Source organism: Bufo gargarizans, chromosome 9 (genome assembly GCF_014858855.1).
Source record: "Bufo gargarizans isolate SCDJY-AF-19 chromosome 9, ASM1485885v1, whole genome shotgun sequence".
NCBI classification, from domain to species: Eukaryota; Metazoa; Chordata; class Amphibia; order Anura; family Bufonidae; genus Bufo; species Bufo gargarizans.
This window is the reverse complement of record NC_058088.1, coordinates 155432138-155459997: the sequence shown is the minus strand read 5'-3', so window position 1 is coordinate 155459997 and position 27860 is coordinate 155432138.

Here is a 27860-nt window from a genome sequence, read left to right as displayed (position 1 = left end):
GTGCAAGGTGGAGTTCCACCTGGTGGGCACGTCGCATATGAGGCGGTGAGCGGGAAGGCCGAAGTTACGCTGTAGCGCAGACAGGCGAGCAGCAGCAGGATGTGAACGCCGGAAGCGCGAACAGACGGCCCGCACTTTATGCAGCAGCTCTGACATGTCAGGGTAGTTGTGAATGAACTTCTGCACCACCAAATTCAGCACATGCGCCAAGCAAGGGATGTGCGTCAAATTGGCTAGTCCCAGAGCTGCAACGAGATTTCGCCCATTATCGCACACCACCAGGCCGGGCTTGAGGCTCACCGGCAGCAACCACTCGTCGGTCTGTTGTTCTATACCCCGCCACAACTCCTGTGCGGTGTGGGGCCTGTCCCCCAAACATATGAGTTTCAGAATGGCCTGCTGATGTTTACCCCGGGCTGTGCTGAAGTTGGTGGTGAAGGTGTGTGGCTGACTGGATGAGCAGGTGGAAGAAGAGGAGGAGGAAGCCGAGAAGGAGGAGGTGGCAACAGGAGGCAAAGAATGTTGCCCTGCGATCCTTGGCGGCGGAAGGACGTGCGCCAAACAGCTCTCCGCCTGGGGCCCAGCTGCCACTACATTTACCCAGTGTGCAGTTAGGGAGATATAGCGTCCCTGGCCGTGCTTACTGGTCCACGTATCTGTGGTTAGGTGGACCTTGCCACAGATGGCGTTGCGTAGTGCACACTTGATTTTATCGGATACTTGGTTGTGCAGGGAAGGCACGGCTCTCTTGGAGAAGTAGTGGCGGCTGGGAACAACATACTGTGGGACAGCAAGCGACATGAGCTGTTTGAAGCTGTCTGTGTCCACCAGCCTAAATGACAGCATTTCATAGGCCAGTAGTTTAGAAATGCTGGCATTCAGGGCCAGGGATCGAGGGTGGCTAGGTCGGAATTTACGCTTTCTCTCAAATGTTTGTGAGATGGAGAGCTGAACGCTGGCGTGTGACATGGTTGAGACGCTTGGTGACGGAGGTGGTGGTGGTGGTGTTGGTGGTACATCCCCTGTTTGCTGGGCGGCAGGTGCCAACGTTCCTCCAGAGGCGGAGGAAGAGGCCGAGGCGGCAGCAGCAGAAGAGGCCGAGGCGGCAGCAGCAGAAGAGGTAGCAGGGGGAGCCTGAGTGACTTCCTTGGTTTTAAGGTGTTTACTCCACTGCAGTTCATGCTTTGCATGCAGGTGCCTGGTCATGCAGGTTGTGCTCAGGTTCAGAACGTTAATGCCTCGCTTAAGGCTCTGATGGCACAGCGTGCAAACCACTCGGGTCTTGTCGTCAGCACATTGTTTGAAGAAGTGCCATGCCAGGGAACTCCTTGAAGCTGCCTTTGGGGTGCTCGGTCCCAGATGGCGGCGGGCAGTAGCAGGCGGAGTCTCTTGGCGGCGGGTGTTCTGCTTTTGCCCACTGCTCCCTCTTTTGCTACGCTGTTGGCTCGGTCTCACCACTGCCTCTTCCTCCGAACTGTGAAAGTCAGTGGCACGACCTTCATTCCATGTGGGGTCTAGGACCTCATCATCCCCTGCATCGTCTTCCACCCAGTCTTGATCCCTGACCTCCTGTTCAGTCTGCACACTGCAGAAAGACGCAGCAGTTGGCACCTGTGTTTCGTCATCATCAGAGACATGCTGAGGTGGTATTCCCATGTCCTCATCATCAGGAAACATAAGTGGTTGTGCGTCAGTGCATTCTATATCTTTCACCGCTGGGGAAGGGCTAGGTGGATGCCCTTGGGAAACCCTGCCAGCAGAGTCTTCAAACAGCATAAGAGACTGCTGCATAACTTGAGGCTGAGACAGTTTCCCTGGTATGCATGGGGGTGATGTGACAGACTGATGGGGTTGGTTTTCAGGCGCCATCTGTGCGCTTTCTGCAGAAGACTGGGTGGGAGATAATGTGAACGTGCTGGATCCACTGTCGGCCACCCAATTGACTAATGCCTGTACCTGCTCAGGCCTTACCATCCTTAGAACGGCATTGGGCCCCACCATATATCGCTGTAAATTCTGGCGGCTACTGGGACCTGAGGTAGTTGGTACACTAGGACGTGTGGATGTGGCAGAACGGCCACGTCCTCTCCCAGCACCAGAGGGTCCACTAACACCACCACGACCATGTCCACGTCCGCGTCCCTTACTAGATGTTTTTCTCATTGTTATGGTTCACCACAACAACAAAAATATTATTTGGCCCAATGTATTGTATTCAAATTCAGCGGGATATAAATTTGAGGCCTAGTATTTAGGCGCTGGGTGACCGGTATGGATTTACTAACAGAATTAGACTTGGAAATGCACAGTAGCGTGTGTGTGAAGTTATTCTGAATGACCCAATGTGCACCTTGAATATTATATACCCTTTTAGGGATAGATTTCAAATAGCTCTGATATAGCAGAAACCACTAAATTATGAAATTGCTAAATTGGGAATTGTATTTCAACCCAGAACAAAAAATGTGCTTTGACGGACACTAAATAACTTTCCCAGCCACAACAGGACAGCGGTAACGAGAGATTTAGCAGGATATAAATTTGAGGCCTAGTATTTAGGCGCTGGGTGACAGGTATGGGTTTAGTGACAGAATTAGACTTGGAAATACACAGTAGCGGGTGTGTGTGAAGTTATTCTGAATGACCCAATGTGCACCTTGAATATTATATACCCTTTTAGGGATAGATTTCAAATAGCTCTGATATAGCAGGAACCACTAAATTATGAAATTGCTAAATTGGGAATTGTACTTCAACCCAGAACAAAAAATGTGCTTTGACGGACACAAAATAACTTTCCCAGCCACAACAGTACAGCGGTAACGAGAGATTTAGCAGGATATAAATTTGAGGCCTAGTATTTAGGCGCTGGGTGACAGGTATGGGTTTAGTGACAGAATTAGACTTGGAAATACACAGTAGCGGGTGTGTGTGAAGTTATTCTGAATGACCCAATGTGCACCTTGAATATTATATACCCTTTTAGGGATAGATTTCAAATAGCTCTGATATAGCAGAAACCACTAAATTATGAAATTGCTAAATTGGGAATTGTATTTCAACCCAGAACAAAAAATGTGCTTTGACGGACACTAAATAACTTTCCCAGCCACAACAGGACAGCGGTAACGAGAGATTTAGCAGGATATAAATTTGAGGCCTAGTATTTAGGCGCTGGGTGACAGGTATGGGTTTAGTGACAGAATTAGACTTGGAAATACACAGTAGCGGGTGTGTGTGAAGTTATTCTGAATGACCCAATGTGCACCTTGAATATTATATACCCTTTTAGGGATAGATTTCAAATAGCTCTGATATAGCAGAAACCACTAAATTATGAAATTGCTAAATTGGGAATTGTATTTCAACCCAGAACAAAAAATGTGCTTTGACGGACACTAAATAACTTTCCCAGCCACAACAGGACAGCGGTAACGAGAGATTTAGCAGGATATAAATTTGAGGCCTAGTATTTAGGCGCTGGGTGACAGGTATGGGTTTAGTGACAGAATTAGACTTGGAAATACACAGTAGCGGGTGTGTGTGAAGTTATTCTGAATGACCCAATGTGCACCTTGAATATTATATACCCTTTTAGGGATAGATTTCAAATAGCTCTGATATAGCAGAAACCACTAAATTATGAAATTGCTAAATTGGGAATTGTATTTCAACCCAGAACAAAAAATGTGCTTTGACGGACACTAAATAACTTTCCCAGCCACAACAGGACAGCGGTAACGAGAGATTTAGCAGGATATAAATTTGAGGCCTAGTATTTAGGCGCTGGGTGACAGGTATGGGTTTAGTGACAGAATTAGACTTGGAAATACACAGTAGCGGGTGTGTGTGAAGTTATTCTGAATGACCCAATGTGCACCTTGAATATTATATACCCTTTTAGGGATAGATTTCAAATAGCTCTGATATAGCAGAAACCACTAAATTATGAAATTGCTAAATTGGGAATTGTATTTCAACCCAGAACAAAAAATGTGCTTTGACGGACACTAAATAACTTTCCCAGCCACAACAGGACAGCGGTAACGAGAGATTTAGCAGGATATAAATTTGAGGCCTAGTATTTAGGCGCTGGGTGACAGGTATGGGTTTAGTGACAGAATTAGACTTGGAAATACACAGTAGCGGGTGTGTGTGAAGTTATTCTGAATGACCCAATGTGCACCTTGAATATTATATACCCTTTTAGGGATAGATTTCAAATAGCTCTGATATAGCAGAAACCACTAAATTATGAAATTGCTAAATTGGGAATTGTACTTCAACCCAGAACAAAAAATGTGCTTTGACGGACACTAAATAACTTTCCCAGCCACAACAGGACAGCGGTAACGAGAGATTTAGCAGGATATAAATTTGAGGCCTAGTATTTAGGCGCTGGGTGACAGGTATGGGTTTAGTGACAGAATTAGACTTGGAAATACACAGTAGCGGGTGTGTGTGAAGTTATTCTGAATGACCCAATGTGCACCTTGAATATTATATACCCTTTTAGGGATAGATTTCAAATAGCTCTGATATAGCAGAAACCACTAAATTATGAAATTGCTAAATTGGGAATTGTATTTCAACCCAGAACAAAAAATGTGCTTTGACGGACACTAAATAACTTTCCCAGCCACAACAGGACAGCGGTAACGAGAGATTTAGCAGGATATAAATTTGAGGCCTAGTATTTAGGCGCTGGGTGACAGGTATGGGTTTAGTGACAGAATTAGACTTGGAAATACACAGTAGCGGGTGTGTGTGAAGTTATTCTGAATGACCCAATGTGCACCTTGAATATTATATACCCTTTTAGGGATAGATTTCAAATAGCTCTGATATAGCAGAAACCACTAAATTATGAAATTGCTAAATTGGGAATTGTATTTCAACCCAGAACAAAAAATGTGCTTTGACGGACACTAAATAACTTTCCCAGCCACAACAGGACAGCGGTAACGAGAGATTTAGCAGGATATAAATTTGAGGCCTAGTATTTAGGCGCTGGGTGACAGGTATGGGTTTAGTGACAGAATTAGACTTGGAAATACACAGTAGCGGGTGTGTGTGAAGTTATTCTGAATGACCCAATGTGCACCTTGAATATTATATACCCTTTTAGGGATAGATTTCAAATAGCTCTGATATAGCAGGAAACCACTAAATTATGAAATTGCTAAATTGGGAATTGTACTTTCAACCCAGAACAAAAAATGTGCTTTGACGGACACTAAATAACTTTCCCAGCCACAACAGGACAGCGGTAACGAGAGATTTAGCAGGATATAAATTTGAGGCCTAGTATTTAGGCGCTGGGTGACAGGTATGGGTTTAGTGACAGAATTAGACTTGGAAATACACAGTAGCGGGTGTGTGTGAAGTTATTCTGAATGACCCAATGTGCACCTTGAATATTATATACCCTTTTAGGGATAGATTTCAAATAGCTCTGATATAGCAGGAACCACTAAATTATGAAATTGCTAAATTGGGAATTGTACTTCAACCCAGAACAAAAAATGTGCTTTGACGGACACTAAATAACTTTCCCAGCCACAACAGGACAGCGGTAACGAGAGATTTAGCAGGATATAAATTTGAGGCCTAGTATTTAGGCGCTGGGTGACAGGTATGGGTTTAGTGACAGAATTAGACTTGGAAATACACAGTAGCGGGTGTGTGTGAAGTTATTCTGAATGACCCAATGTGCACCTTGAATATTATATACCCTTTTAGGGATAGATTTCAAATAGCTCTGATATAGCAGAAACCACTAAATTATGAAATTGCTAAATTGGGAATTGTATTTCAACCCAGAACAAAAAATGTGCTTTGACGGACACTAAATAACTTTCCCAGCCACAACAGGACAGCGGTAACGAGAGATTTAGCAGGATATAAATTTGAGGCCTAGTATTTAGGCGCTGGGTGACAGGTATGGGTTTAGTGACAGAATTAGACTTGGAAATACACAGTAGCGGGTGTGTGTGAAGTTATTCTGAATGACCCAATGTGCACCTTGAATATTATATACCCTTTTAGGGATAGATTTCAAATAGCTCTGATATAGCAGAAACCACTAAATTATGAAATTGTTAAATTGGGAATTGTATTTCAACCCAGAACAAAAAATGTGCTTTGACGGACACTAAATAACTTTCCCAGCCACAACAGGACAGCGGTAACGAGAGATTTAGCAGGATATAAATTTGAGGCCTAGTATTTAGGCGCTGGGTGACAGGTATGGGTTTAGTGACAGAATTAGACTTGGAAATACACAGTAGCGGGTGTGTGTGAAGTTATTCTGAATGACCCAATGTGCACCTTGAATATTATATACCCTTTTAGGGATAGATTTCAAATAGCTCTGATATAGCAGAAACCACTAAATTATGAAATTGCTAAATTGGGAATTGTATTTCAACCCAGAACAAAAAATGTGCTTTGACGGACACTAAATAACTTTCCCAGCCACAACAGGACAGCGGTAACGAGAGATTTAGCAGGATATAAATTTGAGGCCTAGTATTTAGGCGCTGGGTGACAGGTATGGGTTTAGTGACAGAATTAGACTTGGAAATACACAGTAGCGGGTGTGTGTGAAGTTATTCTGAATGACCCAATGTGCACCTTGAATATTATATACCCTTTTAGGGATAGATTTCAAATAGCTCTGATATAGCAGAAACCACTAAATTATGAAATTGCTAAATTGGGAATTGTATTTCAACCCAGAACAAAAAATGTGCTTTGACGGACACTAAATAACTTTCCCAGCCACAACAGGACAGCGGTAACGAGAGATTTAGCAGGATATAAATTTGAGGCCTAGTATTTAGGCGCTGGGTGACAGGTATGGGTTTAGTGACAGAATTAGACTTAGGAAATACACAGTAGCGGGTGTGTGTGAAGTTATTCTGAATGACCCAATGTGCACCTTGAATATTATATACCCTTTTAGGGATAGATTTCAAATAGCTCTGATATAGCAGAAACCACTAAATTATGAAATTGCTAAATTGGGAATTGTATTTCAACCCAGAACAAAAAATGTGCTTTGACGGACACTAAATAACTTTCCCAGCCACAACAGGACAGCGGTAACGAGAGATTTAGCAGGATATAAATTTGAGGCCTAGTATTTAGGCGCTGGGTGACAGGTATGGGTTTAGTGACAGAATTAGACTTGGAAATACACAGTAGCGGGTGTGTGTGAAGTTATTCTGAATGACCCAATGTGCACCTTGAATATTATATACCCTTTTAGGGATAGATTTCAAATAGCTCTGATATAGCAGGAACCACTAAATTATGAAATTGCTAAATTGGGAATTGTACTTCAACCCAGAACAAAAAATGTGCTTTGACGGACACTAAATAACTTTCCCAGCCACAACAGGACAGCGGTAACGAGAGATTTAGCGGGATATAAATTTGAGGCCTAGTATTTAGGCGCTGGGTGACCGGTATGGATTTAGTGACAGAATTAGACTGGGATATGGCCAAAAAATAACCACACTATTGCTGGTTAAATGCACTTGGTGACGGGCGCAGCTTGCCCCTGATGTAGTATATGGCCAAAAAATGAACAGACTATTGCTGGTTAAATGCACTTGGTGTCACAGCTTGACGAACCACACTACTGAGGGTTAAATGCACTTGGTGACGGGCGCAGCTTGCCCCTGATGTAGTATATGGCCAAAAAATTAACAGACTATTGCTGGTTAAATGCACTTGGTGATGGGCGCAGCTTGCCCCTGATTTAGTATATGGCCAAAAAATGAACAGACTATTGCTGGTTAAATGCACTTGGTGTGATAGCTTGACCAACCACACTACTGAGGGTTAAATGCACTTGGTGACGGGCGCAGCTTGCCCCTGATGTAGTATATGGCCAAAAAATGAACAGACTATTGCTGGTTAAATGCACTTGGTGTCACAGCTTGACCAACCACACTACTGAGGGTTAAATGCACTTGGTGACGGGCGCAGCTTGCCCCTGATGTAGTATATGGCCAAAAAATAAACAGACTATTGCTGGTTAAATGCACTTGGTGTGACAGCTTCACCCTGATGTAGGCTTTAGCCAAAAAACAACCACACCATTGAGGGTTAAATGCACTTGGTCGCAGCTTGGATGCACTTGGTCGCAGCACCGCACAAGACACAAAATGGCCGCCGATCACCCCAGAAAAAAGTGACTGACAAACGGTCTGGGCAGCCTAAAAACAGTGAGTGAGCATTTGAATTTCAGCAGCTCAATGATGCACAGCTGCAGATCGATCGATTAATCAAGTGAAGTCCTTTGGAGGAGTTAATCTGCCTAATCTCGCCCTACTGTCGCATCCGCAACCTCTCCCTACGCTAATCAGAGCAGAGTGACGGGCGGCGCTATGTGACTCCAGCTTAAATAGAGGCTGGGTCACATGGTGTTCTGGCCAATCACAGCCATGCCAATAGTAGGCATGGCTGTGACGGCCTCTTGGGGCAAGTAGTATGACGCTTGTTGATTGGCTGCTTTGCAGCCTTTCAAAAAGCGCCAAGAAAGCGTCACAAAAGCGCCAAGAAAGCGACGAACACCGAACCCGAACCCGGACTTTTACGAAAATGTCCGGGTTCGGGTCCGTGTCACGGACACCCCAAAATTCGGTACGAACCCGAACTATACAGTTCGAGTTCGCTCATCCCTAATCAGGATGTCTTCAGTTCAGGACCGGAACGTTTTTTGGCCGGAGAAAATACTGCAGCATGCTGCGCTTTTTGCTCCGGCTAAAAATCCTGAACACTTGCCGCAAGGCCGGATCCGGAATTAATGCCCATTGAAAGGCATTAATCCGGATCCGGCCTTAAGCTAAACGTCGTTTCGGCGCATTGCCGGATCCGACGTTTAGCTTTTTCTGAATGGTTACCATGGCTGCCGGGACGCTAAAGTCCTGGCAGCCATGGTAAAGTGTAGTGGGGAGCGGGGGAGCAGCATACTTACCATCCGTGCGGCTCCCGGGGCGCTCCAGAGTGACGTCAGGGCGCCCCAAGCGCATGGATCACGTGATCACATAGAACACGTCATCCATGCGCACGGGGCGCTCTGACGTCATTCTGGAGCGCCCCGGGAGCCACACGGACTGTAAGTATACCGCTCCCCCGCTCCTACTATGGCAACCAGGACTTTAATAGCGTCCTGGGTGCCATAGTAACACTGAAAGCATTTTGAAGACGGCTCCGTCTTCAAATGCTTTCAGTACACTTGCGTTTTTCCGGATCCGGCGTGTAATTCCGGCAAGTGGAGTACACGCCGGATCCGGACAACGCAAGTGTGAAAGGGCCCTTAGGCCGTCTGCACACGGGCGTGTTTTTTCAAAACGTACAAACCCGTCCTGCAGAATGGACAAGCGCACGGCGTCATTCGTTGCTATGACGACGTGCGCTTCTGGCTTTCACTGCTGTACTGTGATACACTTGTATGATCTATACAAGTGTATTACTGTACAGTATTGGCGTCAAGAAGCGCACGGCGTCATAGCTAGTTAGCATCCAATGACGCCGTGCGCTCGTCCACTCTGCAGGACGGCAGGACGGGTTTGTACAGTACGTAGTTCTAAAAAAAACCCGCCCGTGTGCATGAGGCCTTACTGTTCCGTTAGAAGATGGGATTGTATTACGACTGTATGTGGGTGCGGTCTGAGCTATCAGATACTGTCCAGCTAAGCAGAGGTGTACCTGTCTAGTGAAGTGACGGTACGGTATGGGGTGTACAGCGGGTTCGTCTCCCCGGGGTGCACCTGGGTAACTCTAAATGAACCAGCAAATACTGGCGGTCTGACAAAGAAAGCTTCTCCTGAGTCCTGACCAACAGGATACAAACTATAATCTATAGACTCAGTGTGTGTGTGCGGTAGATAGTGTGTGTCTGTGTGTGCAGTATATAGTGTGTGTGTGCGGAATATAGTGTGCGGCATGACAATGGATGTGCAGTGTGCATGTTAAATCTATTTCTCTGCTGTCCATACAAATATGCTTCTAAGGCCTCATGCTTCTAAGGCCTCATAGGATGCCGACCCATTCATTTCAACACCGTGTTCTGTCCGCATCAGTATGTCCGTTCCGTTGCTCTGCAAAAACAATAGTGCATGTCCTAATTTTTTCTAGTTTGCGGACAAGGATAGGCATTATTACAATGGATCCACAAAAAAAACGGATCCGCAAAAAAAAAATGGATGCCATACGGAACATCATCCGCAATTTGCGGACCGCAAAACACATACGGTCGTGTGCATGTAGCCTAACATAGCGGGTGTGATGTCACAGGAATAATCAATAATATCTAGTGAGACCTTATAAAATGTGAAGTTTTGTGCACTTAAGAAAAATTTGAATCTCAGAAGGTTGCACTGGCAATTTTTTTTTTTCATAACACTCTTTATGCATATAAAGCGATTGTTCAGACATGCAGGTGAAATGTAATCAAATACACTACTTTAATGTAAGATTACTTACAGTCACCAGGAGTTCTTCCTCTTTGTCACTGAACTTGGTTCCAACCATCGCATCCATTTAATTTCTAGTCGGTGCAAACCAGTTGCTGTAGGCCACGCCTTCCGAGCGCATGTGCTCTGGCGATTAACACTTTGCCGAAATGTCACCAATAAAAAAAGAATGCTTGTCGATCGCAAATTCGCTTAATACTGGTATGTCAGTGTCCATGTTGTGGGACTATGTGTGCGCATCTACTAAGTATTTTGTGGCTGCAAATATGACCTGGAGGTTTTTCATGTTCGCATGCCATTAAAATGAATGGGACCCGCCGCGAACCGTCCCATCATTTGTTTGTCCATCACTACTATCAAGTCTCTAGGGTCATTGGAAAAAAAAACTGTATAAATAATTCAGGACTACCCTGCTGGACATTAGCAGGATTACAAATTCCATTGGCGCATTTTTATTTTTCTTGTTGCGCCATTTTCCATTTTTACTCTCTTCTCAGGTTGTCTGGGACTTTAAAACAAAAAGTTTTGCAACGTTTTAAGCTGTGTACCCAGAAGGACATTTTCTGTGACTGTGTTGTGCAGTACTCATGTTTACAGTATCCAAAAAGACTTTTGCACTTTACTGGATTACAAATATTTTATACCTCACTATTGAGTTGGACTTTGCTATGGACTGTATTGCTTATACTCAGATCATTGCCCAGATTTGTCACCGTGCCAAAGTATTAACCTGTGATATTTAACCTGCAATATTTTGATAATGTGTATTTATATGCATCCTCTTTTATGCACTTTAATTCACTGGATTACCTTGAATAATAATATATTAATATAATGTGGGATTTTGAGATATATATGTGTGTGGCACATGTTTTAGTATTTTTCAGATAACAACGAGGAGATCCACAGCACCTAGCAAACCTTAAAAGTTGAGGCCGACTTTATTTAAAGCAGTGGGGAATGTAGTGTCCCACATATGTGTGTATTGTCCACTCCAAATTGTTATGTATAGTATGATGTCATTTTGCACTATTCCTTTGTCTATGCTGCTGAATCCATATTACAGGCTGGAAACATGCATTACATACTTCCACCACTAGAGGTCACCATAACACCATTTATATAGTGCAGCCACAAGAAGTTAGAGGGAGATTAGGAGTTGGGAGTTAGGAGGAAGGAGAGGAGACAGTCTTGTCTCTGTTCTCTCGGGCCCAGCCTGGGAAACCAATTTACCTCAACCTTTGAGTCCAAGATTAGGACTATCTTATCCTACACTGTAGATTACCCTTCTGGGGTATACAATGAATTATCACTTTGAGGAGCGCAACCTTTTAAAATAAAGAAGAAGAGAGTTTGCCTGCCATGAGCGAGATCGCCCTTGGGTTGTTGGATTACTGAACTATTGACTATCGGCAAAGGAAGATAACTGTCGTTTATCAGGTTTTAGTCACCTTTGCATTAGGTAGAAAATTTCTAAGCTACAGGCTGCCCACCGTAACCAAGGACAGAAAAGCCATCTGTCAGAATACTTATTTACAGAGGATCTAAACTACTATTAAAAGGCTGAGTATCAAAAGCAAGATCAAGAACAAAGTACAAGTAAGAACATCAACTCTACTGAAGTGAGCTGGAGCTAACCTCTACACTTCACCTCAAGGAGCCTGCTAATTTGGATTTGTAGCTTTACCCTTTTTGCCTTCTGTATGCAAGACAAAGTGATGATATTGGATGCCTTAATACATCTGACAAGTAAAGTTCCTGTTTGGTTTAACTACTGTCTCATTCCTCATTCTTCTGCTCCATCTCTTAATTGCACCTTATGGTGCTGACGTCACAAACACAGGGGCCCAGAAACCAAAGCACCCTAAGCATACCCACTAGCATCAAGTGCCACTCAACTTCCATCTGGCTGGTGTTCCCTGCAATAGAGTGCCCCGGAGGATTAAGTGCTGTCTTCCTCATCACTGCACGCCGGCCCCAGGGGACAACTGAACTGTGAGTACTACTATCATCGGCACCTTATCACTAGTACACTCACTACACATCACCCCTAGGGACTCCGGTAGACTGCAAAATTACATAACAGGAGGTATGAGGACAGGACTACAACCCCCAGCATTTCCATTGTTCCTATATTGAACCATCTTTCATCCCCTGAATAATTTTTCTCATCACTGGTATTCTTCATTACTTTATTGCTGTGCTCCGCCTCCTGTTCTGATCACATGACAGTGATGTCATCACAGGTCCTTCATCATGGCTTCTCTGCACGACTGAGCTCCGCCTCCTGCACTTGACATCATTGCAGGTCCTACAGCTCCAGTAAAATGGTGATGCTGGTGTCCGGCACTGTCACTTTGCAGAGCAGCACTGTGGTAATGCTTTCTCTTATATGTTCAGGGAAGGGACCTTACACTATATTTTACAATGCAGCTTTTCAGCTGTCCGCCTACTCGCTTGCTTCCACGGACGTTCAGCTGAACAGTAGCACTGAAGCAGAGGGCTCCTTAGACGATGGGAGCCCCGGGCAATTGCCCAGTTTTCCCCCTCTCCCCCATAACGTCGGCCCTGACCACAGATATCACATTGATAACTCTCTAAGTACAGATAATGTAGTAAATGTCAAATGCAATCCTATATCACCAAAGCTAACACAGTTATACATTTCTGAGTACAGATAATGCACTAGATGTCACCTGCAGTCCTATGTAACACCACAGATAACACACTGATAACTCTCTGAATACAGAAAATGTAGTAGATGTGACCTGCAGTCCTATATAACACCTCAGAAAACACAGTAATAACTCTCTGAGTACAGATAATGTAATCAATGTCACCTGCAGTCCTATGTAACACCACAGGTAACACAGTGATAACTTTCTGAGTACAGATAATCTAGTAGATGCTAACTGCAGTCCTATGTAACACCAGAGAAGACCAGTGATAACTTTCTGAGTATAGATAATGTAGTAGATGTCACCTTCAGTCCTATGTAAACCACAGATAACACAGTGATAACTGTCTCAGTACAGATAATGTAATAGACGTCATCTGAAGTCCTATGTAACACCACAGATAACACACTGATAACTCTCTGAGTATAGATAATGTAATAAATGTCACATACAGTCCTATGTAACACCACAGATAACACACTGATAATTCTGAGTATAAATAATGTAATCAATGTCACCTACAGTCCTATGTAACACCACAGATAACACAGTGATAACTTCTTAGCACAGATAGTGTAATATATGTCACCTAAAGTCCTATGTAACACCACAAGTAAGGCTACTTTCACACTAGCGTTCGTCGGTCCGCTCGTGAGCTCCGTTTGAAGGGGCTCACGAGCGGACCCGAACGCTTCCGTCCAGCCCTGATGCAGTCTGAATGGATGCGGATCCGCTCAGACTGCATCAGTCTGGCGGCGTTCAGCCTCCGCTCCACTCGCCTCCGCACGGACAGGCGGACAGCTGAACGCTGCTTGCAGCGTTTGGGTGTCCGCCTGGCCGTGCGGAGGCGTGCGGATCCGTCCAGACTTACAATGTAAGTCAATGGGGACGGATCCGCTTGAAGATGCCACAATATGGCTCAATCTTCAGGCGGATCCGTCCCCCATTGACTTTACATTGAAAGTCTGGACGGATCCGTCCGAGGCTATTTTCACACTTAGCTTTTATATGCCAATATAATGCAGACGGATCCGTTCTGAACGGAGCCTCCGTCTGCATTATTATGATCGGATCCGTTCAGAACGGATCCGATCTAACGCTAGTGTGAAAGTAGCCTTAAACAGTGATAACTTTCTGAGTACAGATAATGTAGTAGATGCTAACGGCAGTCCTATGTAACACCAAAGATAACTAGTGATAACTATCTGAGGATAGATAATGTCGTATATGTCACCTACAGTCCTATGTAACATCACAGATAACACAGTGATAACTCTCTCAGCACAGATAGTGTAATAGATGTTGCCTGCAGTCCTATGTAACACCACAGAAAACACAGTAATAACTCTCTGAGTATAGATAATGTAATTGATGTCACCTACAATTCTATGTAACACCACAGATAACACAGTGATAACTCTCTGAGCACAGATAGGTTAGTAGATGTCATCTGAAGTCCTATGTAACACCATAGATAACACAGTTAAAGCTCTCTGAGTACAGATAGTGTAGTAGATGTCACCTGCAGTCCTATGTAACACCACAGATAACACAGTGATAACTTTCTGAGTACCGATAATGTAGTAGATGTTAACTGCAGTCCTATGTAATAACACAGATAACCAGTGCCAACTATCTGAGTATAGATAATGTAGTAGATATCACCTGCAGTCCTATGTAACACCATAGTTAACACAGTGATAACTCTCTGAGTATAGATAATGTAGTAGATGTCACCTGCAATCCTATGTAACACCACAAGTAACACAGTGATAACTCTCTGAGTACAGATAATGTAATAGATGTCACCTGCAGTCCTATGTAACACCACAGATAACCAGTGATAACTATCTGAGTATAGATAAGAGGGATTTTTTTCGGCACTCTAACTCAAAGCGCTGTCTGGGGCACGACGGTGGGGACAATTCCATAGTCAGTAGTTGAAATCTTCATGGCACTCAGACAATATTCACATTTAGATATAACTTTTCTAATCCATCCAGCGAATTTAATAGAATTTGGCCAATGTTTTAGTCCAATCCCAGGACCTTGTTCATGACCTGCATACAAATGAATGTCACGCAGGACATAGTAAATATAATCTGCAGAATAGAGAACAATGATAGAAAAATAAAAAATTAAGATGAGGAGATGCAATGTTATAAAATTTATGTGATAAGATGTCAAATCACAAGGCAAAATAGTTTATTTTGAAACTGTTGAGCACAGGGAAAAGTAACATTCCAGATTTACATGTTGAGTTGTATTATAGAGGGGCGGACTGGCCATAGACCCTACAGGGAAATTTCCAGGTGGGTCGATGCCCATGGGGTCGCCCGAGGCTTCCTCACAGCCAGGCACATTATGATTTGATGCTCTGAACATGAATTAATGTATAGGCATCAGATACTGTTGCACCTGGCCAGAGGCTGCAGGTGCCCTCCTTAGTATGGTGATGGGGCAGTATTTTATGCTACACTGTGGTATTTGGCTTTGTTAGGGCTGTATTTTGTGCTGCGTTATGGTTTTGCTTGTGCTGTGTTATACTTTGTATGCTTTATATAACCTGTCTTATGCTGCAGTGCATCTTTATGCCTAATCCCTGCCAACAGGTGTGTTAGATTGCATTACACTGAGCCTACCACTAGGGGGAGATAACACATTCCATATATATAGCCCCCAGCTCAGGCCTAGTTGGGGGTGTGCAGTCTAGCAGTGAGTCCTCAGGCAGTTCAGTCTGGAGTCTTCAGCCCTGAGTTGAACTGGTCCACATACTCAGAAGGATATTAATCCAGAAAGCACTAAAGAAGCAGAGACCCAAAGGGTTACAGCCATCGTTATACGCGCCTTAGGACCTTTGGAGTTACAAGTGAAGGATTTACCAGCCTCTGACAGCCTCACTAACCTGCACTGGGAAAACAGGGACCAGCATAAAAGTCCTCTACCAGTAAACATAAAAATCTATATCATTAAATAGCTTGATAGACAGACATCACACCTGTCAGCAGCGGAACTGTTGCAGCTTTACCTCTGTCCATCTTAAAGAGACTGTTTTTTATATGGATGTAACTGTTACCAGGGGCAACGTTTAGTAAAAGTTATAATTTGGATTGTACTATCCTTGTCTCAGTCTCCAGTTCCTCAGTTAACACTACAGTAAATGGTTGTACCACCACAAAAGGTACTGGCGTCACGACTACAAGGAACCTTGCCATAGGCACATTAATACAGACCATCAAGGACACCTCAAACCACCATCTGGCCAGTGTCCCTTACACCAGAGTGTGCCCCAGAAAATTCCTGTGCCGTTCTCCTTATCACTTATGCGAGCCTGCCCAGGGACGACATAACCGTGAGTAACCAGAACTGTATTTACCTCGGCCCACCTAATGCTCACACCGTGACCTCACGTATAATTCCCCTGTCGGTCTGACATACCACACTTGTCCCGACTACATCTGTTTGCTTTCCTATTTGTGGCTTGTGTTGACCCTGTCTATTGCGTTGCCCCGCCTTCTGTGAATTTGGACTCTCCAACAACATTGGGGCACTTTTAGTGTTTTTTTCCGGGTCACTTTAGGTTCCCAGTCCACCTCTGCCACCAGCTAATATCCAGAGTAACCGCCATGTTCAGCATGGACAGCAGCTAGCCGGTCTGGGAGAGATTCAATAATGTCCTGTTAGGTTGTCACAGGTGGAGCCGCCCTTACTGTGGTGCATCCCACAGCTCCTGGAGGGTGCGTGGGAGAGGATGCATAGAGCGAACATGATGATCCAGGTGGTCCCACAGATGCTCAATTGAGTGAACTAGAAGCCCAGGGTAGTACTTGGAAGTCTTGGTCATGCTCTTCCAACCAATGTCAGATATTTCTAGCCATATCAAATTGACTTGCTAGAAGATCCCATCCATCTTGAAGTCTTTTCTGCCAATGCAACTTCGTTAGCAGAGGTGCAGTGACTTTCCGTATGCTTCAGAGCCTCAAATACAGTAGGTTTCACTGAACTATTGCTTTAGGCCTCATGCACACGACCGTTGTTCCGTTTTACGTGATTTTCTGCGGACCCATTGACTTTCAATGGGTCCGTTGAAAACTCGGAAAATGCACCGTTTGTCATCCGCCTCCGTGATCCGTGTATCCTGTCCGTCAAAAAAATAAGACCTGTCCTATTTTTTTGACAGACAACGGTTCACAGACCCATTCAAGTCAATGGGTCCGTGAAAGAACACGGATGCACACAAGATTGGCATCCGCGTCCGTAATCCGTGGCCGTAGGTTACTTTCATACAGACGGATCCGAAGATCCGTCTGCATAAAAGCTTTTTCAGAGCTGAGTTTTCACTTCGTGAAAACTCAGATCCGACAGTATATTCTAACACAGAGGCGTTCCCATAGTGATGGGGACGCTTCAGGTTAAAATATACCATCGGATTGGAGAAAACTCCGATCCGATGGTATAATAGGGACTCCTGACTTTACAATGAAAGTCAATGGGGGACGGATCTGTTTGCCATTGCACCATATTGTGTCAACGTCAAACGGATCCGTCCCCATTGACTTGCATTGTAAGTCAGGACGGATCCGTTTGACTCCGCACGGCCAGGCGGACACCAAAACGACTTTTTCCTTCATGTCCGTGGATCCTCCAAAAATCAAGGAAGACCCACAGAAGGGAAAACGGACACGGATCACGGAACTACGGAACCCGTTTTTGTGGACCGCAAAAAAAAATGGTCGTGTGCATGAGGCCTTAGACACACGTCTGGTATCACCTTGGCGCATTTTGGCCATAAACTGCTCCACTCTCGTGCATCGGTCTGTCCTCACCCACCTTTGTATCTGACGTTTACCTCTCACATCAATGGCATGTGGTGCTCCGGACGTTTCCACATCGCTTATACACAATTGCGCCATTTGTCCGCTCACAATAAACGTTTACCAAAGCAGCACCAGAACAGCTCACAAACTTCACAGTTTCAGAAACACTGACACCCTTGGCATGAAGGCCAAAAATCATCCCTATTTGAAACTCTGATGTCACCCCTTTTACCCATGACAGCAATGTGGGATATGTGTGCAGACAGCCTATCACACACCTTATATACCCACCAAGCCAGCTCAGCACACATCACTTCCTTCTTGAGCTACGGTACGTGCCACCTACGTAGTCATAATAATGTGACTCAACTGTGAATATGGTGTTATATTGTGGGTCAATATTGTATTTTTCTATACAAAAAAAAATGTCTTTGATTGTTTGTTACATTTGCCGCATTTTTAAACCTTACACTTTTATCTAGAAGTGCTACTCCAGCTCTTTCACAAGTGAGAGTGATAAATGTGGAGTGAACCCCATTAAAGGGAACCTGTCACCATAAAAATGCAGTGTAAGCTACAGGCAGCATGTGATACAGCAGGAGGAGCCGGGCAGATTGATGTACAGTTTTATATAGTTTTCTGGGAGAAAATAAAACTTATAATTTATACATTTAAGGGCTCATGCACACAAACGTATTTTCTTTCCGTGTCCGTTCAGTTTTTTTTTTTGCAGACCGTATGTCAAAACCATTCACTTCAAAGGGTCCGCAAAAAGAATGGAAGATACTCCATGTGCATTCCATTTCCGTATGTCCGTATTTCCGTTCCGCAAAAAAATAGAACAAGTCCTATTATTGTCCGCATTACGGACAAGGATAGTACTGTTCTATTAAGGGCCAGCTGTTCCGTTCCACAAAATACGGAATGCATACTGACGTTATCCGTATTTTCTGCATATCCGTTTTTTTGCGGACCGCAAAATACATACGGTCGTGTGCATGAGGCCTAAACCTCGGCTCTTTTTATGCATCAGAGTCATGTGGGCGGAGTCACTCAGTGATTGACAGCTAACTCTACATGATTGAGCATACAGAGAAGGCTGTCAATCACTGAGTAGGACCGCCCTAATGCCTCTAAAGCACAGAAAGAACAGAGGGTTAAACGTATAAATTACAAGTTTAACTGAATCTGTTCCGTTACATCACTCTGCTCAGCTCTTCCTGCTCTATAACATGCTGCCTGCAAATTGCATTATATTTCGTGGTGACAGGCTCCCTCTGACATAAGTAACCATGCCCACTTTTTCAAAACCTGAGTCAGTGGTGTAAAAATGCTAAATATTGTAAAACTTTTGCTCAGATGAACCAAAAAGTCACAAAGCCCTATTCTGCAAGTTTTTGAAGCAAGAATCCTTGAGTGCGGGTTGTGATAAATTCCCATCACGTTAACCCCGCTGGAGCACCACAAAAACAAAAAATGCAGGAATTTAAATGAAACAGGCACACAATGAAAAACCTGAAAAATCTGATATTCATCCTTTTAGGTGAGCAAATACATTTCATTGAATCTCCAAAATGAGATTTACTCTAATTCATTGCAAATCTGGAACCTGGTGTATGGATTACAGTTATCTATCTGTACATATTTCTATAAGTTCATGGCTTTACTACTTAATACTCTTTTGTATCACAGTCAGACTGGTTTAGATGGATGTAATATGATTAGATGTAGTAATATTTCCTTCAGATATAATATTTCTTTCAGTAAATGGCTGGTGAAAAGCTAGTGCAGAGTATACAGACAGCTCTTATAGGAGGTCATATATTAAGACCGGCATTTTAGACGCCGGTCTTAACAAAGCCCCATAGCTGGCGGTGGATGTTATGAAGAGGTGCAGGCCCCTATATAACATCGGCGGGTCCACTGACGCTTCTAAATAAAAGACATCCTTCTAATCCTCCAAAACTGTGCCCTGGCTGGACAGTTGGGTACCTGGCTGCTGTTGTTGCAGGAACCCACCCTCTGAGGCACCTGTGAACGACTGGCCTGATAACCGTGGGAATTAACCCTGTTCATCGTCCTCCTCCTCCTCCTCCTGTGCCACATCCTCATCCATCAGCACCCAAAGCATTTTTTCAAGGAGACCTAGAAGTGGGATAGTAACGCTGATGACGGCGTCATCGACGCTGATCATGCTCGTGGAGTACTCGAAACAGTGCAACACGGCGCACATGTCCAGCATGGAGGCCCACTTGTTGGTAGTGAAGTGTTGCTGTTCCGCAGAGCGACTCACCCATGCGTGCTGCAGCTGGAATTCCACATGCTAGTGCTCACACAGTATTTCCAGCATTTCCAAGGTGGAGTTCCACCTTCTGGGTACATCGCATATTAGGCGGTGAGCAGGAAGGCGGAAGTTACGCTGCAGCGCAGACAGGCGAGCAGCAACAGGGTGATAACGCCGACAGCACACACAGACGGCCCTCACTTTCTGCAGCAGCTCTAACATATCAGGGCATTTTTTCAGGAACCTCTGCACCACCAAGTTCAGCACCTGTGCCAGGCAAGGGATGTGAGTCAAATCGGCTAGGCCCAGAGCTGCTACAAGTTTCTGCCCATTGTCGCACACAACTAGGCCGGGCTTGATGCTCAGCTGCACAACCACACATCGGTCTGTTCTTCCATTCCTGCTCACAGTTCCTGCGCGGTGTGGGGTTTTTCCCCAAAACATATGATATATTTTATAGTTTCCATCTGGCTGTGCTGAAGTTGGTGATACAGGTGTTGCGCTGACATGAGGAGGAGGTAGTAGAGGAGGAACCAAAGGAGGAGGCAACAGGAGGCACCGAGAAACGTCCAGCAATTCTCCGTGGTGGTAGGACATGCACCAAACCGCTTTCCGCTTCAGGCCCAGCTGCCACTACATTTACGCAGTCGGCAGTTAAGGAGATATAAAGTCCCCTGCCCGTACTTACTGGTCCACATGTTGGTGGTTATGTGGACCTTGCCACTGATGGAATTTTTGCAATGCACACCTGATTTTTTTCTTCAACTTGTTTGTGCAGGGCAGGAACGGCCCATCTGGAAAAGTAGTTGCGGCTGGGTACCATGTACTGTGGGACAGCTGTTGTCATGACGTTTTTAAAACTGTCTGTCTCCACCAGACTGGCAGCATTTCAAAACCCAGGAATATTGACATGCTGGCATTCAGGGCCAGGGCTAGTGGGTGGGTAGGGGGGTACTTCCTCTTTCTCATCAATGTTTGGGAGATAGACAACTGAAAAGTTCCATGGGACAGTGTGGAGATGCTTGGTGATGGTGGTGGTGTTGCTGTGACATCCTCTCTTTGCGGGGTGGCACGTGCCCCTGTTGCTCCAGAAAGAGAGGAAGAGGCCGAGACCGCAGCAGAAGAGGGAGCAGGAGGAGCCTCAGATATTTTGTGGTTCTTCAGGTGTCTACTCCACTGCAGCTCGTGCTTTGCAGTTGGATGCCGGGTCATGCAGGTGGTGCTCAGGTTTTGAACATTTATGTCTTGCTACAGGCTCTGGCTGCACAGAGTGCAAAACAACCTGTTTCTTGTCATCAGCACATTGCCTGAAGAAATGCCACGTCAGGGAACTCTTTTGTGCTGGCTTTGGTGTGCTATGTCTCTTGTCGCGTTGGGCAGTAGCAGGCGTATGAGCTGAGGGATGGTCGCTCTGCTTTTGCACCCTACTCGCTTTTTTACTGAGCAGCTGGCGCTGCGTGACTCCAACCTCTTCCTCCGAACTGCACATGTCACTGGCATGACCTGGATGCCTAAGACCTCATCATCCTACACATCATCTTTCACCCACTCCTCACCCCTGACCTCCTGGCCGGTCTGCACACTGCAGAAAGCTGCAGCAGTTGACACCTGTGTTTCGTCATCAGAGATGTGCTGCGGTGGTCCTTCCACATCCTCATCCTCAAACATAAGTGGTTGGGAATCAGTGCACTCAATATCTTTCACTTCTGGGGCAGGGCTAGGTGGATGGCCCACGAAAACCCTGCCAGCAGAGTCATCAAAAAGCATGTGACTGCTGCATGACTTGGGACTTAGACTGCTTGACTGATGTGCAAGGGGTTGACATGGAAGACGGATACCTGTGGGCAACCAGTGCTAACTCACCAACTCTGTGCTTTCAGCAGTGGACCAGGTGGAAGACAATGTGAAGGAACTAGAGGCACACTGGATGCAAAGGAGGTGTATCTCACCCCAAAAATCACCTACAGAATTAACAGACAGATTAACTATTGTTTTTCCATGTCACGGATGCAAAGGAGGTGTTTATCACCACAAAAAATAGGTATGTCTCACCAATCCAATTAACAGGCTGATTATTAAATTTTCCTGTGATGGTGGCAAGGAAAGGGTCTTCCAACCAAAAAATAGGTGTGTCTCACTGACACAATTAACAGACTGATTAACTATTATATTTCCCTGTGACAGTGGCAAGTAAAGGTTTTTGCACCACAAAGAATAGGTATGTCTCACCAACACAATTAACAGACTGATCAACTATTATATTTCATTGTGATAGTGGAAACTAAAGGGTTTTGCACCCCACAAAAAACATATATATGTCACCAACACAATCAACAGACTGATCAACTATTATATATCCCTGTGACGTTGGCAACTAAAGGGTTTTGCACCCAAAAAATAGGTATGTTTCACTGACACAAATAACAGACTGATTACCTATTATATTTCCCTGTGACGGTGGCAAGTAAAGGGTTTTGCACCCAAAAATAAAACAGATAAGTGTCACCAACACAATTAACAGACTGATTAACTATTGGATTTCCCTGTCACTGGTGCAAAAGAGTAGGATTGCACCGAACAAAAATGCCTACTGGTCTCCCTCAGACTGAACAGCCCGATAAGTATTGTATTTCTTTGTCACTAATGCAAAGGTGCTGTATTGCACCCACATAAATGCCTACAGGTCACCCACAGAGTGTGTATATAAATATATATATATATGTATGGCAGGCTGGATTCCCAGCCTGCATTTGTGGGAGGGGCGTAGGGTATTTAGCCGGCCCCACGCTCTCCTCCCAGGTGTCGGCATCGCGGCTCGTGCAGTGTGACGTCTTACCTGTGCGACTTCTGGTTCCGGCTCCCAGCTCCTGCGTGTAGCGGCGACCGCGTCCCCCGGCTCCGTCCATCTCCTCTGCGGCGTTGATAAGTAGGCTCCGTGCCTCCGGTTCCTTCACAGGTCGGGTGTTGCGCGGCCGCAGTCTGCCGCGCGCCTCCACGCTTCCTCCGGGCCGAGGGGTCCGTCGCTCACTGCCGCCCGCATCGCGCATGACCACCCCGCTGCCTCACTTCAAACCCGGCCGGAACGCCACGCCTCTTCTCCGCCCATCTCCCGCCCGCTCCTGCGCCGCTTCTCAGGACCGGTCCCCTTCAGCACTCCCCCCGCTCGGGCGTGGGGATCCGGTCTTGGAATCACATGGCAGGACGGGCTGGGTGCCCATGGTGGGTCTGCAGCACAGTGACCCGTGCATCTGGGCTTCAAACCTTGCATACCCAGATTGGCAGATCCTGAGGCAGCGGGGAAACGTCAGCAGTCCGGCACAGATGTTCGGACGGCTGGGCGCCCCTGAGCCGTTCATCAGGGGGCGCACCGTCTCTACCATGTAACCCCTGCCACGACCTTTTTTCTCGGGGGGCCAACTGCGCATTCCGACGCCCGGGAGCACCCCACTGGGAGCCCGGATGCATTCCCTTAAGTGACGCCCTCCGGCCTTGTGGGGGTCGCAGCCGGGCTCCGCTCCAGGGCGTGTAAAATATCCGTGGCCGTCCCCTGATATGTTTCTCCTCCGTGTCCTGTCACCTAAGTAAGTTCTCGTCATGTCGTTTTTTTCACTCTGCACATCCTGTCACCTGATACGTTCAGGTCCGTTTTTCCTGTCTTATCACCTGATACGTTCAGGTTCGTTCCTGTCTTGTCACCTGATACGTTCAGGTTCGTTTCGTGTTCAGTCACCTGATACGTTCAGGATCGTTTCGTGTTCAGTCACCTGATACGTTCAGGTTCTTTTCCGTGTCTGGTCACCCATCATGTCGGGTTCTCCTCGTTGCATCACCTGATACGTTCAGGCCCGTCTTCATGTCCCGTCTCCTGATACGTTCAGGTTCTTTTTTCATGTGCTGTCACCTGACTCGCTCAGGTTCTCCTCTTGTCCAGTCACCTTGAATCCAGGCTCCCTTCCTGTCCGGTCACTCTTCATGTCTGGCCACCTGATACGTTCAGGTTCGCTCCATGTCCTGTCTCCTGTCACGTTCAGTTTTCACTTCATGTCCTGTCACCTGATACGTTCAGGTTCTTGTCGTTTTCCGTCACTGTTCATGTCCTGTTCACCTGGCACGTTCAGGTTTCATGTCCACCTGCCCTGTCAGACCCCGTTCTCGTCTCCTTCCCATCACGGAATTTCAGGGCCGGTCGCCTGACACTCCCACACTCACTCACTTCCATGGCCTTCCCCGTTAGGGCCTTCACCTGTCTTTGTCACACCCACGTTCAACTCGTCTCTCACCATCCTGTCACGCCTTCTCTCCTGCCTTGTATATATATTACGGTCAGGCTCTTCACCTCCCACACGCGGGTCCCGTGTGTCTCTCCATGGCCGCCATGCGCGGGTCATGTCGCCTCACTGGCCGTCGCTCTGGTAGGAGTCCACTTTGGCATTTGAGGCCTCATCGCCAGAGGCATCTCGGCCTTCGGTTTGTTTCACGGGACCCAACTCCTTCCAGTCACCTGTCAACCAGCTCTTGCTTCTTCTTTTCCTCCCGCGCAGGCCTTGTTGCTTTTCATGTTTCATATTTCACTCACATCCATTCTCGTTTTCACCTTGTCATCACGGCTTCACAAGGGCCACTCGGCCATGGCACCGTCTTCTTCTTCTCCAGCAGCCATCTCCTGGCACACCATGGGTCTTCAGTCCGATCATCCGGCACGTTCCATCACCCTCGTGTAGTTCCTGACCCGCTCAGGTTGTCATTTTCTTCTTTCCCCATTCAGGTCTCGTTTTTTTCCTGATCGTCATCCGCGTAAGTTCCATTTTCAGAAATGTTGTTGGTATACCTCTCCACGCAGGTATCTGTTAAATTTCCACCTCACTCACCAATCCCAGGTTACGAGGTGCAAGTCTCACCCTCCCTGCGGACCTTCCCGGGTTCTTTTCTTGCTCATTCCCAGGTTCCCCTTTTTCCACCCCAAGTTCCGCTGGGCCCAAGGTAAGATTATTATTTTTTTTTTTCTTATTTTCCCCTGTTTTTCCCCCTTCTGGGGGTTCTCTTGCATAAGTTTGTCTTTTAATTCAGATCCTCCCAACAGGGTCCGAATCAAACGGCGTGCCCTCTCCCCAAGACCATGTCCCACGTTTCGGACATTAAGGACTCAATGTCCATTCCTGAATCAGCGGTCTCCGAGGCAGCCAGCCGCGCGTCCTACAGACACTGGACCATCCCCAGGCTGGTCGCCGAGCTCAAAAGGAAAGGGATCCGCCACTCGGCATCAGCGCGAAAGGCGGAATTGTATCGCCTGCTCTTTCCCCAGTCACCCAGGGCTTCCGAACCACCCGGAGCCAGTGAAGACCTGGTCTCCATGTCAACGATTCAGCTCTCCTTAACCCAACTCCATGCAACCATCAACAACCTGGCATCTTCCATATCGCACATCGACTCAAGGCTCCAGGCCGTCGAGAACACGATTGCCACGCCTCCTCCTCCCGCTGAGCCCGAAGCTGTTCCGTCAACCTCCTACGCCAACACCCCAGGTACGAGCCTTGCTTCGCCCGACATCGTCCCCGCTTTCTTCATACCAGAAAACATCAGGCGGGATATCCTGGCAGGGAAGGACATCAATTTGGCCGCCATCCTGATCTCCACACATGACACGGTCGAAAACCGGACAATCGCCTGCGGTGATGTGTCAGTGGTACTGAGGTCCAAAGACGTCCGCCTAAACAAGAAGCTAACCATCCCTGAGTTTATGCTGACCTTCAGCCTGTACCGGGACATCGTGTGTTCCATTCATCCCCACCGCAGGGAGGAACTGGACATATACATGTACAAGGTCACTGAGTTGGGATACAAATATGGCGGTTCCGCTTTTTATGAATACCACCGGTCCTTCTCCGCCAAAGCGGCAGCAGCGTTCCTCCAGCACCAGCATGTCACCAACTGGGCGGTCTTGGACATGGAGATCTTTTACAGGCATTTCGCCGGGCTGAAATCCCCTGCTTGTGCCGGTTGCCAGTCAGTTCTCCATTCTTCTGACTGGTGCCCCCATGTCCCTAACCCATCCCCGGCCAGGCCTTTGTTCAGCTCTGCAGCGCAGAAACCCAACCCCGCCACGGACAAACTAGGTCGTCCCATCACCTTCCTAGGGAAGAATCAAATCTAACAATTTCAACCTGGGTTTCTGCAGTTTCGATAAGTGCAAAGCCTTGCACATCTGCTCCATTTGTTTTAGGGCCCACCCTCAGTCCTCTTGTTCCCAACGCACGGCCAAACGCCCGTGACTAGGCGGGGTCAACATCGACCTGTTACTCTCCCTCCTCCAGCAACATCATGACCCCAGTTTTGTCCTGTTCCTCAAACAGGGTTTCACGGAGGGGTTCCATACAGGGCTAGTCACCCTTCCACAGTCCACTCATGAGTGCCCCAACCTTCTCTCTTCTCTTGCGGATCCCGGAGCGGTGGATGAACTGCTGGAGGCGGAGTTACAGAAGGGCTTCATGATCGGTCCATTTGCCGAGTCCCCTTTCCCGGTGTACCGAGTCAGCCCCATAGGTTTGGTGACCAAAAAATCATCTAATAAAAAGAGATTGATCTACGACCTGTCCGCTCCTCATGCGTCCAGCATCCCCAGCCTAAATTCCCTGGTCCCGTCGGACGAATTCTCCATGCAGTACTCTTCACTGGACGAGGCCGTGGAGCTCATCTTACAGGTCGGGGCAGGAGCTTGGTTGTCAAAAGCGGACATCTCCGATGCCTTCAAGTTGCTGCCTATCCTGCCCCACCTGTGGAAGTTCTACGGCATCAAATGGAGGGCAAAGTATTATTTTGCCACCCGCTTGACGTTCGGGTCAAAGAGCAGTCCTTGGCTCTTTGACCAGTTCGCCCAAGCTCTCCACTGGGTCCTGGTCAATCACGTCCACTGCCCGAGGGTCATCCACTATCTGGACGACTTCTTGCTCATCGAGCAGCCTGAGCATGCCCCGGACAGGCTGGTCAGCCTCCTCAGCCTGTTCGATCGCCTGAAAGTTCCGGTGGCCCCAGCGAAGGTGGAAGGCCCCTCCAGGGTAATCACCTTTCTGGGCATCACCCTGGACACAGTCAAAATGGAGGCCAGCCTTCCCCTGGACAAACTAAGCAGGCTAAAGGACTCGGTGGCCAGGCTTGTGGGTACCCGCACGGTGTCAAAGTTGGAACTCCAGTCTCTGTTGGGGTCCTTCAACTTTGCCGCCAGGATCATGCCACAGGGCAGATCATTCACCGCCGGCCTGCTCAGACTCCTCCCAACAGCCTCTGATCAGCATGCCCTCATTTACCTCGGACGCGATGCGTTGGCAGATCTGGCCATGTGGTCCCTATTCTTGTCCAGCTGGAATGGCATCTCCCTCTTCGTTCCTCAGTGGGACGATGCCTCCCCCTTGGTTTTCTCTGATGCTGCGGCTTCTCTCGGTTTCGGGGCCATCTGCGGGGACCAATGGTTTGCGGGCCCTTGGCCCACGCAGGTCTCTTCGGACCAGGAGGCTGCCAGGTCCTCGCCCCTACTCGAGGTCTACCCCATAGTCGCAGCCGCTCTCATCTGGGGGCAGTCATGGAGCAATAGGCCGGT